This window comes from Somniosus microcephalus, chromosome 18 (genome assembly GCF_052327205.1).
Source record: "Somniosus microcephalus isolate GS21.2 chromosome 18, FLI_Smic_1.0, whole genome shotgun sequence".
In the NCBI taxonomy this organism is placed as follows: Eukaryota; Metazoa; Chordata; class Chondrichthyes; order Squaliformes; family Somniosidae; genus Somniosus; species Somniosus microcephalus.
Window position 1 is genome coordinate 54,181,934 of NC_141004.1, and position 18,790 is coordinate 54,200,723.

Genomic DNA, 18,790 nt, shown 5'->3' on the forward strand with positions numbered 1-18,790 from the left:
TGGGCCATTCGGCCCTTCGAGCCTGCTCTGCCATTCAATGAGATCATGGCTGATCTTCTGCCTCAACTCCATTCACCGGCCCTATCGCCATATCCCTTGATGCCTTTACTAGTCAGAAATCTATCGACTTCTGTCTTGAATATACCCAATGACTGAGCCCCCACAGCCCTCTGGGGTAGAGAATTCCAAAGATTCACCACCCCTCCGGCCTCTTCTGCCATTCAGTTAGGTTATGGCTGATCTGTATCTTAACTCCATCTACCCACCTTGGTTCCGTAACCATTAATTTCTCACCTAACAAAAATCTATTGTAAGTAATTTATATTGGATTTGGTCTGCGAAACTCGGACTAGAGGGAGCTTTGCTCCAAAGTATATATGTTTATTATATTTATAAAAGAAACTACAATGCAAAGAGTAAAGAAGTTAAAATACAAAGGTTATACTTATTAAACGGTGAATAAGATGTTGATATACAACCTGACTAACATCACAAGGTTCCGAGGTGATCAGACTCGGATTGTCCTGCCTTTACCCTTGAGCGTGTCCTGTTGCACTCCAAGAATGTTCTTAAAGTCTAGGCTTCACGTCTCCCTATATATATTAACAAGACGCCTTTATTCCTAAGGTCCTTGTGGCCCCGATTGGCTGCCCATCAATCATCTTCTTTGTCTTTAGCCTAACAGCCATCGGTTCTACTACCTCATCCTAGTTAACATAGTACCTGACCTCTGCCCCTTCAAGCCTCCTTAAAAGCATCTATAAATCTAAGAAAACAAGATAGAATGGATGTCTCCTTACTTGGAATGCTCCAAGGACAGGCTTGACGAGACAAGGTTCCCATCTTTAGCTATCTAAGTATTAATGATACAATGCTATACAGAAAGCCTTACTCTAAGATGAAAGCCTGCAGAAGTATTTCTCTTAAATATCCCTCTTTCTTTTATTCGTTTATGGGATGTGGGCGTTGCTGTCAAGGTCAGCATTTATTGCCCATCCCTAATTGCCCTTGAGAAGGTGGTGGTGAGCTGCCTTCTTGAACCGCTGCAGTCCGTGTGGTGAAGGTACTCCCACAGTGCTGTTAGGGAGGGAGCTCCAGGATTTTGACCCAGCAACGATGAAGGAACGGCTGATATATTTCCAAGTCGGGATGGTGTGTGTGACTTGGAGGGGAACTTGGAGGTGGTGGTGTTCCCATGCACCTGCTGCCCTTGACCTTCTAGGTGGAAGAGGTCGCGGGTTTGGGAGGTGCTGCCGAAGAAGCCTTGGCGAGTGGCTGCAGTGCATCTTGTGCCGACCTATGTTGTAAACCATCTGTAGTTTTTAAACAACAGAAGTAATCCAAGAAAATCTATTTCCTTTAATACTTCTCTGTCTTAATCTCCACCAGCCCCTGGTTACTCTGCAAGGCCTGATCTAAGGTTCTTGTGAACATCACATACCTTTTACCTTTTAGTCTAAGTTTCATTTGGCCAATATTACACATCATGATACAGACAAAGAAAATCATAATACATTGTACAGAAAGCTACAGTGTACCATTTTATCAAGAAATCATAGACTTAAAAGATGCTCGGGCTCTCCCTTTACCCTTATCCATCTTTTTGCGAAGTATTATTTCTCCTTAGTACTCAATGGCCCAATTTAATTGTTAAGTCAAAGGAACCCAAACCTGAATTTCGGAAATCCAAAATCTATGTAGCTCTTTACTTTAATTTCAATCCCTCTGATAGTTACTAGTGTGTTTAACTCTATCCTGATTGTTTCATTAAAAAGTTGGTTTCTCTATGGAGCATGTGTCAGTGTCTTGATTAAAAAGTTTTATCACCTTCCTGAGCCACATTAACCATTTCATGTTATGTTGTTGTCAGGTAACTGAGTCTGTGTGAGACCCATTCTTCAATGCATCTTCATCATGCATTTCTGCATGCTAGTTGCCTCACACGCAACATATCACATTTGCATAGTATCATGCACACATATGCATGCTATACCCAAATATCATGCCATCAGATAAAAGCCATTCTTGGGCCTTTAGGTTATCAAAAGATCGGAGGAATGTCTTTGCTCATCTCCCCTGCATGGTCCCAATGTCTCGGGTAGTGGCCAGGCTATAAAATACGTCTTTTAAAAATTGTTCAGTATAGGCAAGGACACAAACATCTCCAAGAGAAAATTTTCAATTAACTATTATCACCTATAAGTCCTGACTTTCACTAGAATGTACATCGATACCAGATTGATATCATTTGGTGAATTGTGCCCAGGCCATTTATGTTACTCATAGGTGCACTAGCACATCGTTCCTTAGCTGCTTTGGTTCGGTTCCTGAAATTCACCCACAATCACCTAAGAAAATGGCCTTAGAAAAAATACCTTTTGGCGGTGTAATTTTCCTGTTTCTATCTTGTATATCCTCAATCACTTCCTCGCAGGAGTGGGCCTTTGGCGTAGTGGTAGCATCCCCGCCGCTGGGCCAGAAGGCGTAGGGTTTTGAACCCTGCTCCAGACAGTCCCGGCAAGTGGAGTCGGAGCTCCGGCTCTAAATTCTGGGTTGACATCCAGTGGGATACTTGCGTCCGTGGGTGTGGGTGGCCTCCCCCCCCCCCTCGTATGGGTTGTGGGAGCCCGTAAAACCCTCCCGCCATAGGACTAACCACTCTAATGGCTGGTATGAAGATGGTTACGGTCACGGAAGGAGTGTTAATCGCGGCCTGAAATCCTTCCACCACATCATACTGTTCCCTTTGGGGAACTGTATGAAGACACGTACGACGACGACTTCCTCGCATCCAATTTTACACATCCAAGTACAGGAAACTCTCGTCTAAACGGCACCTAAATATCCGGAATTCTCTAATAACCGGCAAAATTCATACTCCGAAAACAACACCTCAATAACCAGAAATGTTGCAGAGTCTGAGTCCGAGTCCGAGTCTCCCGCGGTGGCCGAGTTAGTCAGTGGGGGTAGTTCTCCAAACTGCCACTAATCGGCTTCTTGGCGCTGTCGAAAGTCTCTTCTGATCCGAACACCTCAATAACAGGAAATGTTGCCGAGTCCGAGTCCATTTAACATAACATTCTGTAGGTGTGTACCCAATTATACTGCACATTTCTTGATTTTTTAATTTTTGTTTGTTAAAAATAGCCTCGGTAGATATACCTCTCCGTTATCCGGAATTTTTAATCAACCGGCACCATCCCGGTCCCGTCGGTGCCGGATACCAAAGAGCTTCCTGTAATTGCCATTTCATTTCATTCATGAACCCGGGAGGAACTTTATTGTTCAGCACAATATTACCATTAACGCTTAAAACATAGACTAAACATTCCCAACTTGCTCCAAGTTATCAACACATTTTGTGTTTGTTTTACTTAATGTCTTCTGTCCACTATATTGTGCTTGAGTCCATTTTATCATTTCAAAATTATCTCAAATCCAAAGAGCAGTTTTGTTGGATTGACAGGTCATATAAAAGTTCAATTTTATTTCCCCCAAAAAACTTACTTCCTTGATACATAGCATTGGTAGGAACCACCAAGACTGCACTTTAAAAAAAAATTAAAATGTGATTATCCCCTTAAACTTCAGTTAAATGTTCCCTTCTTGAGTGCTTGAACAGCAACTCATATCAATTTATCTTCTCAATTCCAATTCCGGACACAATTACTGCCTAAGCTTGGTGGTTTTATATCAGAGACAGAAGTGCTTGCAATCACTTTTGGCGGCAACTCCCATATCTCCCCCACCCCCAACCCCCTCTCGAGCACTCTGTCTTGGAAGATAACAAATTACCCTGAATGGGTTAAGCCTAATCTTGGCAAGGCAAAGTCTTAATCCAAATCACCACTGTAGTGTATGTAACTGTTCTACCTTTAAGAGAACTATTGTATGTAACCGTCCACCTTTAAGAGAACTATTTTAGGTGTGGCACTACTTTATCCTGGCTGCTGTATACTGTAATACCGACGGTGACCACACCGGTATATAAGTGCTGTGGCAGAACTTATTGGGCAGATTCGCCCTGACCTTCGAATAGTAAAGTCCTGTTTTAAGTTACTCTTGTAGTCTGTGTATTACTTCGCTATACAACCCACAGACTTTACAATCACCACGCTATGACTTTTGATATCTGCCGATAAGATCTTAAGGCCTAGAAATTGGGTTGGGCGCAAAAGTCGCCTGAGCGCAGGATTTAGCGCAGCGTTCGCGGCTTCAGCGATTGTCCGATATTCAGTTTCATTGCCCCTCGAGGGACACGGGGCGAGGCTCGAGGTGCTCCGCGTCCCTCTTAGGGCGCTGAAACTGAATATCGCAGCGCAACGTGCCGCAGTGCCACACGCTGCGGCACGGCACGCTGCGGTACTGCAGGCCTTCCTCCCACTGTTAAGGCGAGGTGCCTGCAACAGCGCGAACCCCGATCACGAGTGCCGGCAAATGAGCCCAGCACCAAGGAGAAGTGCCGGGCTCTCGGGAAACAGCCGGCAATGCCGCGGGGGGGTGGGTTAGGAGGCCGGGGACGGAGGTGCTGGCAGGCGGCCGCCGAAAAAGGCAGTCGCCCCGCACCTCCACCTTAACTTGCACCGCTGCCGGCACAGTAAGGCCCCGTGAACCGGGCGCGGGTAGCGAATGGCGCAACTGCGCCGTTTGCTACCAAATATCGCGAACGGGGCGCGAACGGGGCGCTGCGCACACCGATGACGTCATCGGTGGCGGCGCAGCGCAAAAGACTAAAGCCACCATTATCGCCTCAACTCAATATCGCGGGAGGCGCAGCCAGTGGCGCTACAGCCACTGCCTGCCTCTTTAGGCGCTAACAAGTGGCGCTACTTACCCAATTTCTCCCAATTCCTAACACTATTGGATCGAAATCTTGCACCAACACTTAAACATAGAAACATAGAAGAGAAGATAGGAGCAGGAGTAGGCCATTCGGCCCCTCGAGCCTGCTCCGCCATTCAATGAGATCATGGCTGATCATCCAAACTCAGTACCCTGTCCCTGCCTTCTCCCCATATCCCTTGATCCCTTTAGCCTTAAGAAATATATCTAACTCCTTCTTGAATATATTTAATGAATTGGCCTCAACTGCCTTCTGTGGTAGAGAATTCCACAGGTTCACCACTCTCTGGGTGAAGAAATTCCTCCTCATCTCTGTCCTAAATGGCTTACCCCTTATCCTTAGACTGTGACCCCTGGTTCTGGACTCCCCCGCCATCGGGAACATCCTTCCTGCATCTAGTCTGTCTAGTCCTGTTAGAATTTTATAAGTTTCAATGAGATCCCCTCTCATTCTTCTAAACTCCAGCGAGTATAAGCCCAATCGACCCAATCTCTCCTCATACGTCATTCCTGCCATCCCAGGTATCAGCCTGGTGAATCTTCGCTGCACTCCCCCCATGGCAAGAACATCCTTCCTCAGATAAGGCGACCAAAACTGCACACAATACTCAAGGTGTGGTCTCACCAAGGCCCTGTACAACTGCAGCAAAACATTCTTGCTCCTGTACTCGAGTCCTCTCGATATGAAGGCCAACATACCATTTGCCTTCTTAACCGCCTGCTGCACCTGCATGCTGACCTTTTCCTGCAAAGGATGGTTCATAACTCATGTGAAATAATTTTTATGCCAAAGAGCGGCTCTCCATAATCCTGCACCATCGACACTCATGCGGACCCGCAAACCATGGTCCCCTTTTTTTAAAGAAAAACAGAAATCCATTGTGGCTCTTTTTGAGAGCCCAAGGGTTAATTTGTCAATTCATGATTTTCTTCTGTCACCGAGGGGTTACTCAATTAAAGATTGAAATTAAAATTAAGAAGCTTAAAATGTAATAATATCCAATACGTGTTTACATTTAGCAATGTAAAAATTGTTGCTTAGTGAAGATTGAAGCAGAGTTAATCTGATACAGGTACACTATCCCTTATCCGAAAGCCTTGGGACCAGCTGAGTTTCGGTTTTCGGAATTTTTTGGATTTCAGAAGGTATTATTATAAGACTGGGAAATTTGTATTTAATATAAATTTTAAAAGTTCAGGCTACCTCTTGCGACTGTTCCGTGTCTCATTCCCCTTCCTGCTTCTCTGGAAAGCCGGATATCGGCTGACTCCTACTAAGCTGGCCCGCAAATCAGGTCGGGTGGGGGTGGAGAAAAGAATATCGGACGGGCCGCGGTTCAGGTCGGGGTCGGGGGGGTTGGGGTCGGGGGGGTGTCGGGGTCGGGGGGTGACGGGGTCGGGGGGGTGTCGGGGTCAGGGTGGGGGGGGTCGGGGTGGTGGGGGTCAGGGTGGTTGGGGTCGGGGTGTGGGGGGTCGGTCGGGGTCGGGTGGGGGGGGTCGGGATCGGGGGGGGGGTCCGGGGGGGGGTCAGGGGGGAGAAAAGAATATCGGACGGGCCGCGGTTCAGGTCGGGGTCGGGGGGGGTCCGGGGGGGGGTCAGGGTCGGAGGGGTCCGGGGGGGGGGTCGGGTCGGGTCAGGTCGGGGGAGAAAAGAATATCGGACGGGCCGCGGTTCGGGTCGGGTTGTGGGGGGGGAGAAAAGAATATCGGACGGGCCGCTGCAGCTATCGGACCGGCCGCTGTATTGTTGGGTTCACTCTCCCGGTACCTCCTTCACACTGCCCGGCTCGGCCTGCAATCTCCTACCCAGGAGGGAACTCTGTGACCCTCTGCCCTGCTCAGCGTAAGTCGTGCGCCACTCTGGTCATGTCGTGCGCACGACTTACGCTGAACGAAAAAACTTTCGGTTTTTAGAGGTTTTCGGTTTTCGGAAGTTCGGATAAAGGATAGTCTACCTGTACTAGAAAATGTGGGGGGAGGGGGGGGATGAATCTCAGCTACTGGTGGAAAGGGTTCACTTCTCTGCATTAAAGAGACACACCCAGACATCATCACTCAGTGTCAGCTTGCGCCAGGCAACTTCTCACAGCTTTCACGTGAGCTTTAAAAAAAATCTTTTGCCAAATGAAAATGAACCAAATTCTGTTACACTTTTTTGAAAATCTTTGTACCTTTAAAACGTGCACAAACATCCTAACAAACTTTTTTTTCCATCCATAGGAATTGAAAATTTGTTAAAACAGCAGAAATTATTAGTAACATCACTATAAACACTGTGAAACAATTCCGTAGTACAATCCAGCTACAAGATGTCTCCAGGTTGTTGTCATAGGGACAACAGTACATTCTTTAATCACGCTTTTTTTCCCTTTCGGTCACTTTGTTTCTAACCCACAGTCAATCACAAGATTGAAGAGTCTGTCAGTCAGTTTGCTAGCAGCCATCACATTCCAGTACAACCAAGAAGCTTCAAACAAGCAGAATCACCTCAAATGTTCCAAACTTCTAACAAAAATATTCACGCTCTTTGACACTCAACACCACTCCAATTACACTCAACATTAACTCCTTATCCACTTCAAATCATCAAGCATAAGAAATTCAAAAATGGCAATTTTTATATGTGATCTCATAGCCGAAATTAGCGACCCCCACATAACTTACAACAACCAGAATTTCACCGTGGCCACAATAAGAGTCTGGTTTTCACAATTTAATAGGTTAGTTAATTTCAAGATCTCCAATTTAATTCAGACCAATATCTTAAACTAAACACAATATAGAACAGATAAAATTGTAGCACGCGCTTACAAAAACCCAATAAATTAAGTCATCATTCTTTTTGATTTTTCTTCAGGCGACACTCCAAGGCCTAGAAATTGGGTTTTGGCGCAGCGACGGCTTTAGCGCCGGAAGTTAGTGCCGGAGCTAAGTCGCGCTGGGCGGGCCAAAAATTCACTACTTCTGCGCCCAAACGGCTGCCGGCGCTGCTGAAAGCTGTTAGCGCCTGAAAACTGGCGCTATGCGCTGAATTTCGGCGCTATTCCGGCGCTGCGGCGCCCGCTGCGGTGCGGCAGGTTCGGGAAGTGCAGGCCTCCTCCTTCCCTTAAGGAGGAGCTGCCTGCACCCGGCCGCGGCCCGCGATAATCTTTTAAAAAATGAGCCCGGCACCTCGGACAAGTGCCGGGCTTGCTTCTGTTCCGGGGGGGGGGGGGGGGGAAGTCCGGGGAGGGAGCTGCGGCCAGGCGGGCGGCGGGAAAGCGGCTGGCCGCCGCGGGGCCTTTAATGCGCCGGCGCAACGTTCTGTAAGGCACCTCTGCCAGAACGTTGCTTGCGGCTGCCACGGGCGAGGCGGCCGCAACTCAATTTCCGAGTTCGGGCGGGTTACCATGGCAACCGGGACGCTGCGCACACCGATGACGTCATCGGTGCCGGCGCAGCGCTACCGGCCTAACGCCGATTTAGGGCCCCTGTCAATTTCAAAACTGGCCATAACTTCGCCGCTAGGCCCTCCAGCGCCTCAAAAGCAGCGCTAAGGCCAGTGAATTTCTAGGCCCAAATGACGGTAATTAAAAAAATGCTGGCCTAGAAATTTGGCCAGTTTTGAAATTGACAGGTTCCCAATGTTTCCCCCTAAGGTGCAGGCCGTTCACCAGCCGCTGCCGCTGGAGGAGATACTGCGCACATGCGGCCACATTCAGTCCTCTGAAATGGGCGAATGTAATCAATCTTCTGAAATGGGCAAATGTAATCAATCTTAACAATCTTAAAATATCTCCACGTGCCATCGGATGCTGGCAGGGACATGGCTACACTGGGCACATTATGCCATTTATGGTCTGATCCATACAAGGCCACCACATCTGCTGCATGAGCCTTTGGACCAGCCTGTCACTCTTCTGGTGCCCACGAGAGGAATGGGCCCGACGGAACACCTCATTATGAAGTGGCTTCCCATTTGCCCTGATAAAATAACGAGCTATCCTGTACTGTAAAATTGACTTTTCTGTTAGAGGCATCTTTGGGTCATGAGTCCTCACCTTTGATGGCCACCTGGACTGATTTAATCCAAGGGTCCTCACCCTGCAACCCTGCAAGATCTAAAGGGGGCTGTTTCACTTTGAACTTTATTTATCTGGCCATGCAAGGCTACAGATGGCTCCCACACTTCTAGGACAATCACAGACTTTTTGGCCAATCTCACTGGCCCAGGGGGCGATTTTAGAATGGGCTCGGTCTTTGACCACTCCTAAGGGCTGTTGCCCCCTCTCGCCCCCTGCCAGAATACACCGCATCAGCCTGCAATATTTTACCGTCTGCAACGGTAAATCCTCTTTTATTCCACTTGTCAAAACCTTAGTGGGAGTGGGTGGGGGAGGAGTCAATCACAATAGCAGGTCTCAGACAGTGCTTTGTAAACATTTCAATTGATTTATAACAAGAGCACGTGTCTATAACTTAAAGCAATCGAAGTTTTTAGCTGTAATCCAATTCAAACAAAATGTTTAAGTTCAAATTGATATACAACCAGACACCATTCTGCAACTGTAACTTGTAATTCTAAGCTGCATCTTTCTTACTAATTTCTTTGGTGCTTTTAACAGGTGCATAAGTCACCATCAGTCAAAATGAATCCACACCAGAGTCTTTAACATAAACTGTAAAGCACAAAAGATTTCCACTGATCTCCTATTTCTGGGGGCACAATCTTAAATTGAAATGAACACACTCAACAACGATATTGATATTTTCAGGCACCTTAAAAATATTGATCCCTGTCATGGGTCATGAATTCAAAGTGCCAAATTTAATGCGATTTTTCCAGGTCGCGAGCCCAAGGACTATCTACATAGCTTCAATCAGTTCAAAACCTAAATCAGAAGGACTCAATATCTCAAAAATAATACACGTGTATATACATAGATAGAGAAAACTATTAACAGAAACTTAAGACAGAGTGGGGGAAAAATTCAGTTGGTAGCGCCTTAAGAGGGTGCCAAGTGGGGCGCAAACCAACTAGCGCCCGGGCGAGGCGATATCTGCGCCTCTCGCGAAATTGACCGGACATTTTGCAGCGGCACGAAACAATACCGCCTGATCTCCTGCGCTCGCAGATCTTGACGTCATTTGAGCGTGCAACGCCCTCGCAGCGCCCCGGAATGGAAATTGAGTGCCCCCCCCTCCTTTCTGCCTGGCGCAACCAACGACAGGTAGACTGGAACGCTTCCCAGTCACTGTGGGGCTGGGGGGTGCTATTTAAAGGGGGCCTCTTCCTGGCTTTTTGTGTGGTAGACATTTTTGCACCACTCGTTCTGAGAGAGAGAGAGATTCTGAGAGAGAGAGAGAGAATTCTGCATTGAGTCCATGCTGTGTGAAGTAGTTTTGGCTTCTGACCATAACTTTGCAGGTACTTTGGTTTTTGACCTTCATTACTTTGATTGCCAAGAGACTATGGGGGCTGCACTAATTAGGGGCGTCGTCCTGCACCAGCAGATTCGGAGGCCACAGAGATGCAGAGAGAGAGTGGCAATCATGGCCAGACGGAGGAGGGCCAACAGGCCTCTGTACAGGAGACCTTACTATCCCAGGGTATTTCAGCAACAATTCTCCTGCATTAATATGTCTGAGGAGCAGTGTTTGCGAAGGCTGCGCTTCAGCAAGGAGGTGGTCACTGAGCTCTGCCACCTGCTGCAGCCAGATCTGCAGCCTCAACTGAGGCGCAAGACATCTCTGTCAGTGGCAGTGAAGATAACAGTGGCTCTCAACTTTTATGCCACCGGCTCATTTCAATCAGCTACTGGGGACATCGCCAATATCTCCCAGTTTGCGGTCCATTGCTGCATCCGTCAGGTCACAAATACCCTCTATAAAAGGAGATGAGAGTACATCTCTTTCCCCATGACCCCAGCCAAGCAGCATGAATGCGCTATGGGCTTTGTGAGGATAGTGGCCTTCCCCATGGTGCAGGGCACATCTGCTTTGCGTGCTTCGCATGAGATTGTGGAGGATTTCCGCAACCGAAAGGGGTTCCATTCCTTAAACGTGCAGTTGGTCTGTGACCACAGACAGCTGATACTCGCTGTCAATGCCTGCTATCCTGGCAGCAGCCACGATGCATACATCCTGCACCAGACTACTGTGGCAGAACTTTTCCAGGCACCGCATCACCCAGGTGGTTGGTTTCTCGGGGACAAGGGATATACACTGTGCACCTGGCTGATGACACCGCTCCGTATGCCCAATACCCCTGCTGAGCTGCTGCACAACGAGAGCCATCAACCTACCAGGAACATCGTTGAGCACACAATCGGCGTGCTCAAGCAATGGTTCCACTGTCTGGACCATTCTGGAGGAGCCCTGCAGTACTCACCTGAGCGAGTCTCCCACTTCGTTGTTGTGTGCTGCATGCTGCATAATCTGGCAATCCTCAGGACCCAGCCAATGCCACCAGGCCTTGGAGCACCACCAGAGGAGGAGGAGGAAGAGGAGGATGATCATCAGCAGCACCAAGTTGGGAGGGAGGCCCACAATGTAGAAACTGGAAGGGCCGTCCGTCAGCGGCTGATAGTGTAACGTCCATGTGTAATTGAGACACGGACTGCAGAAGTTGGTTATAACAGGTGTTTACTGAATGGAGACAAAACTGGAACTACTATACAAAGTTACTGCACAGGCTTATATACAGGGGTGGTCACTACTGGTACTGCAGTATACAGGGGCTGCAGAATATAGTTCCTTCTTCAAGGTACATACACTACAATTCCTCCCCTTTTAGCTAAACAGTACATAACATTCGATTAATAATTAAATAACATATTTACAATTACAGTTGCTATATACATTAGCTGAAGTTAAGCAATTATAAATTCAGTCTTTGAGGAGGCTTCCTGATCCTGTCCGGATAACGCCTCTTTGGGGTATCAGGTTCTTCTGCCAAAGTTGATTCGGGATCAACGTCGTTGTTTGGTTCGTCTGCTTCCAATATCACCGATTCTGAGGTAGATGCAATTGGTACTTTGGTTTCATCACCAGGTGTATAGGGTCGTGGTGTAGATTTGACGTTTTCCAGTGACTCTAGAATCTGGTCAGCGTGGCGTCTTACAATGCTCTCTCCAACGTCCACGGTATACATTAGAGGTCCTTGCCGTGTGCAGATTGTTCCTGGCTGCCATTTCTCTGTGCGGTAGTCCCGGGCCAAAACTGGTTGACCTATCTTAAAACTCCTGGTTGGCCTTTCATTCATATTCTGAAACTGCCTGTTCTCCACATCTCTTCTGATGTTTGGCTTAACCAAATCCAAGCGGCATCTTAGTCTTCGGTTGAAGAACATCATGGCTGGAGTTTGGTTGGTAGCCGCGTGTGTCGCATTCCGGTAGGCAAACAAGAAGTTATCCACCTTGTGTTGTAGGGGTATGTCTTCATTACACATTGCCTTGATAGCCTTCTTGAATGTTTGAACGAACCTCTCAGCCAATCCATTGGTGGCTGGATGATATGGGGCGGATGTGTAATGCTTAACACCATTGTTCTTTAAGAACCTCCGGAACTCTTCAGACACAAACTGTGGTCCATTGTCAGAGCAAATCTGTTCAGGCAGCCCATTTTTGGCGAATATGGTTCGTAAGACTGTGATAGTTTTTTCTGTGGTGGTTGAGGACATTTTTATTACCTCTGGCCACTTTAAATGTGCATCCACCGCAATTAAAAACATCGAGTCCATAAATGGACCAGCAAAATCAATGTGTACCCTTTGCCATGGAGATGAGGGCCACTCCCATGGATGTAGAGGGGCTTGTGGTGGGGCGTTTTGGACCTTCTGGCATCCTGTACAGCTTTTGGTCATCTCTTCGATTTCTCTATCGATTCCCGGCCACCACACAAACGCTCTGGCTAAGTTCTTCATTTTTACCCCTCCCAGATGACCCTCATGAAGCTCATTGAGCACTCTATCCGTCAACTTAGGTGGAATTACTACTCTGGATCCACACATCATGGTTCCTCGGCACACTGACAGCTGTTCTCTTCTCGGCGAGAATGCTGGCAACAGTGGTTCGCCATGTGCTGGCCATCCCTTCACCGTTAAATCATAGACCCTGGAGAGTGTCGGGTCATTTCGTGTTTCCTTTTCTATGTTTGCATTCGTCACAGGTAGACATTCGACGATGGTCGAGTGGAATATCTCCACAGGATCCACTGCAGGTGCTTCTTCCACCGTCGGCAACGGTAGGCGCGACAATCCATCAGCATTCCCATGCTGTTTAGTTCCTTTGTACTCGATGTCATATTGGTGTGCCCCTAGGAAAAGGGACCACCTCTGTAGCCGTTGTGCTGTCATTATTGGGACGCCCTTCTTAGGGTTGAAAATGGAGACAAGAGGTTGATGATCAGTTAGTAGTGTAAATTTCTGTCCGTGCAGGTAGTGATTGAACTTCTTCACCCCCCACACCAGGCTGAGGGCCTCTCTGTCAATCTGGGCGTAGTTACGCTCGGCTGCAGTTAACGAGCGTGACGCAAAAGCTATCGGCCTCTCTGAACCATCAAGGGATTTATGTGACAGTACCGCTCCAACGCCGTAGGGAGACGCATCACACACCAGTCTTATCGGTAGTGATGGGTTGTCGTGAGCCAATACTTCTCTTGAAGTGATCAGGCCCTTACACTTCTGAAAGGCCCGCTTACATTCATCGCTCCATTTCCATGCTACTCCAGTTTGTAGCAGGGCGTTCAGTGGGTGCAGAATTGTGGACAAATTCGGCAAAAACTTATGGTAGTAATTCACCAATCCGAGTAATGACCTCAGTTGCGACACATTTTCAGGCGCTGGAGCCTTAACTACCGCTTCAATTTTGTCAGGGGACTTATGTAACCCCTCTTCATCAATCACGTGGCCACAATACGATATTTGTTTCTTTAAAAACTCGCACTTGGGGCGATTGGCTCGTAGCCCATGTTCTCTTAGTCTAGTGAGCACCTGCTCTAGGTTGGCAAGGTGTTCACTGTCAGTTTCACCCGTCACTAGGATGTCGTCCAAGTAACACTGAGTCCCCGGAATCCCTTGCAGGACTTGTTCCATCGCTCTTTGCCATATAGCCGGAGCTGATGCAACTCCGAATACCAGTCGATTATACTGGTAAAGACCTTTGTGAGTGTTTATCGTGAGATATTTCCTAGAGGATTCTTCAACCTCCATCTGCAAATATGCTTGCGCTAGGTCAATTTTTGTAAAACGTTTCCCTCCAGATAGTGAGGCGAAAATATCTTCTATCCTCAGAAGAGGATACTGTACTGTGTGAAGGACTGGGTTCACAGTCACCTTGAAGTCCCCACAGATGCGAACCTTCCTTGGCTCCTCAGACTTATTGTTTAACGTTTTCTTCATGACAGGAACGATGGGTGTCGCCCACTCGCTCCAGCCTGCATTCTCCAGATTCTCCAGCTCTGCCTCGACGGCTGGGCGAATTGCATACGGTACTGGTCTTGTTTTGAAAAACTTGGGAATTGCATTCTCTTCTATTTTTATCGAGGCGGTTACGCCTTTAAGAGTTCCCAGTTCTTGTTGAAATACCTCTTTAGCGTTAGCCAAGATTTTTGACAATCGTCCAGGTGTGACATCGTCATCCTTTTTACCAGCCACCATCAGTGCCTGAATGGAGTGCCAGTCTAAACTTATCTTTCTGATCCATTCACATCCCAATAACGGTGGTCCACCATCTTGCAGTATGTACAGATACAATTTCTGTATTTCCTTGCCGTTGTATTCGACAGGCACCCTTATTTTCCCTCTGGGGTATACTTTCTGCCCCGTATATGTCTTCAAGACAATGGATGTGTCTTTCAAGGGTATGTGTGAGAATAGCCACTCGTAGTCTCGTCGATTCATGATGGTCAGGGCTGATCCTGTATCCAATTCCATTTTGACTTGGGACCCTGCTATCGTGAGGGTGACCCAAATGGTTCGGTGATCCTCTTTTGTGCTTACGTTGTGTAGTTTGAGACAGCTTAGTCTCTTGTTCCCGGATTCACTATCGCTCTTCTGGTCTTCGGAACTACTGTCCGTCATCTTTTGTACTTTCCTGTACTTTTCCTTAGTAGTCTTTTTGTTGTCGTTAGTCTTCTTCCCGGACCTGCAAACTCGTGCAATGTGTCCCATCTTTCTGCATTGCCTGCATGTTTTGTCCTTGGACCAACAGTCCTTCTGGTCATGGGTTGTTCTGCCGCAGCGATAACATTTGTCAAATCCCCGTGTCATTTCATGGGTGCCGTATTCCTGTGGCTTTTGCTGTATTTCCGCAGCTCCCCTTGCTGCTGCTTCGTATGATACTGCCACGCTGAAAGCCTTATCTAGCGTCAGCTCTTTCTCTGAGAGTAACCTCTTCTGGGTTCCTTCACTCAGGAGTCCACAGACAAATTTGTCCCGTAGGGTATCTGCCAGTCCTGCTCTGAACTGGCAGTGCTTTGATAGCTTGCGTAGTTCCGTAAGGTAATCAGCATTGCTCTCATCTTTATGCTGATTTCTCTTGTGGAATTTAAATCTTTCTGCTATCAGCAGCGGTGTAGGAGTTAGGTGTTCCTGTAGGATATCAACAATTTCGTTAAAACTCTTCGCCATCGGTTTGACTGGAGTGATCAGGTTCCGCAATAGGCCGTACGTTCTTGCGCCCATTAAGTTTAGTAGTACCGATGCCTTTTTCTCATCGGCTACTTCATTTGCCTTGCAATATACTTCGACTCTTTCCACATATGTGGTCCAGTCTTCTATTGCATTATCGAAGGCAGTGATATTGCCAGTCTTCGGCATCTTGGAGATCTAAGATGGCGCCTCCCGCGCTTTGCCTTCTTCCCCGATTGAACAAAATGGCGCCTCCCACGCTTTGCCTTCTTCCCCGCTGGATTAAGATGGCGCCTCCCGCGCTTTCTGTCTTTTCCGCTGCTGCTAGCGCTGTTGCTGGCGTTTTTATGCCTTGATGGCGACGCCCTATGGTCTTCGCGCACTTCCCCCCGCGCTGCTGCCAACGCCGCTCTCCGCGGTCCCCGTGGCAAGCTGCAGCTCCTCGCGGCTTTCTGCGCTTCTAATTTCTTTTATTTTAATTACTGTTCCCGTCGTCAGAGCAGACCCTATGGGACACTTTCCTCCCTCTTCTCGGGTCTGTACGCTGCCCGGCTTCGTAGCACCGGCCGCGCCCTGTGTGCTCCACCCTCTCTCTCTCTCTCCTCTTCCCGACAATGCTGCTCAGCCCCGTTGAAAAGCCACCCGATCGAGCTCTAGCCCGCCGCAGCCCAGGAAGGATCAGTGTACTACCTGCCACCAGCCCAATTAGCTGGAACACCATAGACTGGATAACCAAGCCCAGCTCTCGACAGCCTCTCCTGCAAATCTTCGAATTCGATGAATCAGAGGGCGGTTACCCACGGTCGACGCCCATTTCTTCTGTATTTCTTCCTTCTGGCCTCGACCTCTAACAACTTCGCTTCAGGGATGGATCCCCGTGAGGTGGTGCAGAACTGTAGGTAAGTTCGGATCTGTTCGTCGCCAGTGTAACGTCCGTGTGTAATTGAGACACGGGCTGCAGAAGTTGGTTATAACAGGTGTTTACTGAATGGAGACAAAACTGGAACTACTATACAAAGTTACAACACAGGCTTATATACAGGGGTGGTCACTACTGGTACTGCAGTATACAGGGGCTGCAGAATATAGTTCCTTCTTCAAGGTACATACACTACAGATAGCAAGCCGCTTCTTGGCCCCTGCTGAGGAAATGGCTTCTGCCATTGAGAACAACATGAATGAAACCAACCCGCAACGCCTAAGCCGGCCAAGGCAGCAATGATTGCAAAGACCAAACATGTACATTCAGAATACAAAAACTTATTTATTTTACAAACTCTGTGTGTGTCATTTCCTCATGACAAACTAATAGAAAGAAACACAAAAAAACAGTCATTAACATAACTGGTTCTCACAACCTGGAGATAATGTCCAAAACACTAAACAAAAGTTTGACCACGAACCTCGGGCTTTAATAAAAAAATGAACAACATTTTGTCACACCTCCTACTTTTTGCCCTTCGAGGGTGATCACCTTCCCTTGTGCACTTCCCCCCTTCCCACCCTACTGCTCCTCCGTAATGGGACCCCAGTGGCTGGAGCAAGGCTGGTGGAAGGCTGCTGATTGTCAGAACCTGAGACTGCAGATGCTCTTGAAGGACGGCCTCGACTAGCTCTGGGCCTGGAGGGCTCAGCTGCAGATTGCACCAACTCTGCATGGGCAGCAGCAGTCTGTCCTACAGGCGGTAGCAAGTGCAGTGGAGAAGTGACAGTGGTGGCAGCAGAAATGCTGTCATCTTGAGAGAGGACAGCAATTCCCTGCTCGACCGACACACTGGCACTCCCACGGGGCAGCACTTCAGCATCCGGAGCAATCTGCTGGAGCACAGATTGCTGGCCTGCTGCGGCGCGGTGAGAGCCCCGGGGAAATGTGTCCGAACCAGCGAGGATGGCAGCAGTCAGTGCTCGCGTGGCCTCAATCTGAGTCTGCATGAGAGCAGTCAGAGATGGGGTCATGGCAGCCAGTGACTGAATTGCAGCACTAAACATTTGCATGGCATCCGCCTGTGCTACAGCGAAGTGCTCCACACTCCTTGCCAGTGATTCAATGCATTCGGGCACCCTTCCCACTGCACCCATGAGCTCAGTGTGCATGTCCACCGCCTGGGTGTTCATTTCAGCGATGAGCCGCTCCTCCTCTGTGTCCAGTGCAGCAGGACTCGCTGGCATACTCTCCCTCCGGGGAGAAGGCCCCCGTGCTTCCCTACCCCCATCCCGTTGCTGCAGCCCGCTGCGTCCTGGAGCTTCACCCTCATCAGACCCTTTCCCCCTGCTCCCCTCCAGGGAAGGCGTGTTCCCAGTGTGGGCATGGACTTCCTCGGGAGAGGGTGGCGCTGATGCTCCGGCTTCATCTTCCTCCTCGCCTGCAGCTTCACTCCCACTGGCAGCTTGAGGGCCCGTTTCCTCAGCTGGTGAATCACCATCTGAAAGCAGGGAGGTACAAGAGTGGCTTTAGCGTGAGGACAGGGTGGCAGTAAGGGAGGAATGAGTGCAGCGATTTAGTAAGTTGGATTGAAAGTGTCAAAGGCTGGTGTTCTGAGGGACAAGTGGAAGGAGAGAGGACAAAAAGGTGATGACCTTACCATTGCTGTCCAGAACGGGGTCGGCCTCTCCAGGGGCGATGGGACCGATCACCTGGCTTGCCACAATCCTGTGGACGCGCTCCTCAAGATCGCTGAGGGGGTTACAGCTGAGGCCGCTCTCCACCCGTCCGTTGCTGCTGTCTCCTATTATGAGATAGCTTGGCCTGCAAGAAAAAGGGTGGCGTCTGAGTAAATATACAGCCATAGTCTTGCCTGATGTGCCTCCCATAGGTGAATAGCCCTCACTGTATGCAGCCATGGTCTTGCCTGCTGTGCCTCCCATAGGTGAATAGCCCTTACTGTATGCAGCCATGGTCTTGCATGATGTGCCTCCCATAGGTGAATAGCCCTTACTGTATGCAGCCATGGTCTTGCCTGATGTGCCTCCCATAGGTGAATAGCCCTTAATGTATGCAAAGTGTGGAATGTGCGTGTGTGTTTCATGAGAGGGCCATATGTGTTGGATGAGTGTTGGGCATTGCAGTTTTAAGACCCTCTGGCCGTAGAATGAGGTTGAGATGGAGGGATGGAGAGGTATTGAAAAAAAGCCACTCACCCTGACGACCCAAGTGAGGTCGTTGAACTCTTTCCTACATTATATATGGGTCCCGGGCACCATGCTCCTGGAGGAGACGCTCTGTGCCACCTCCCTCCACACGCTTCTGTACTCACGCGGCAAAGGCCTCCTGCCACTCTCTGGGTACAGAATAGATCTCCTGCGCTCCATCGCACCAACCAGAGCCTCCAAGGCCCGCTC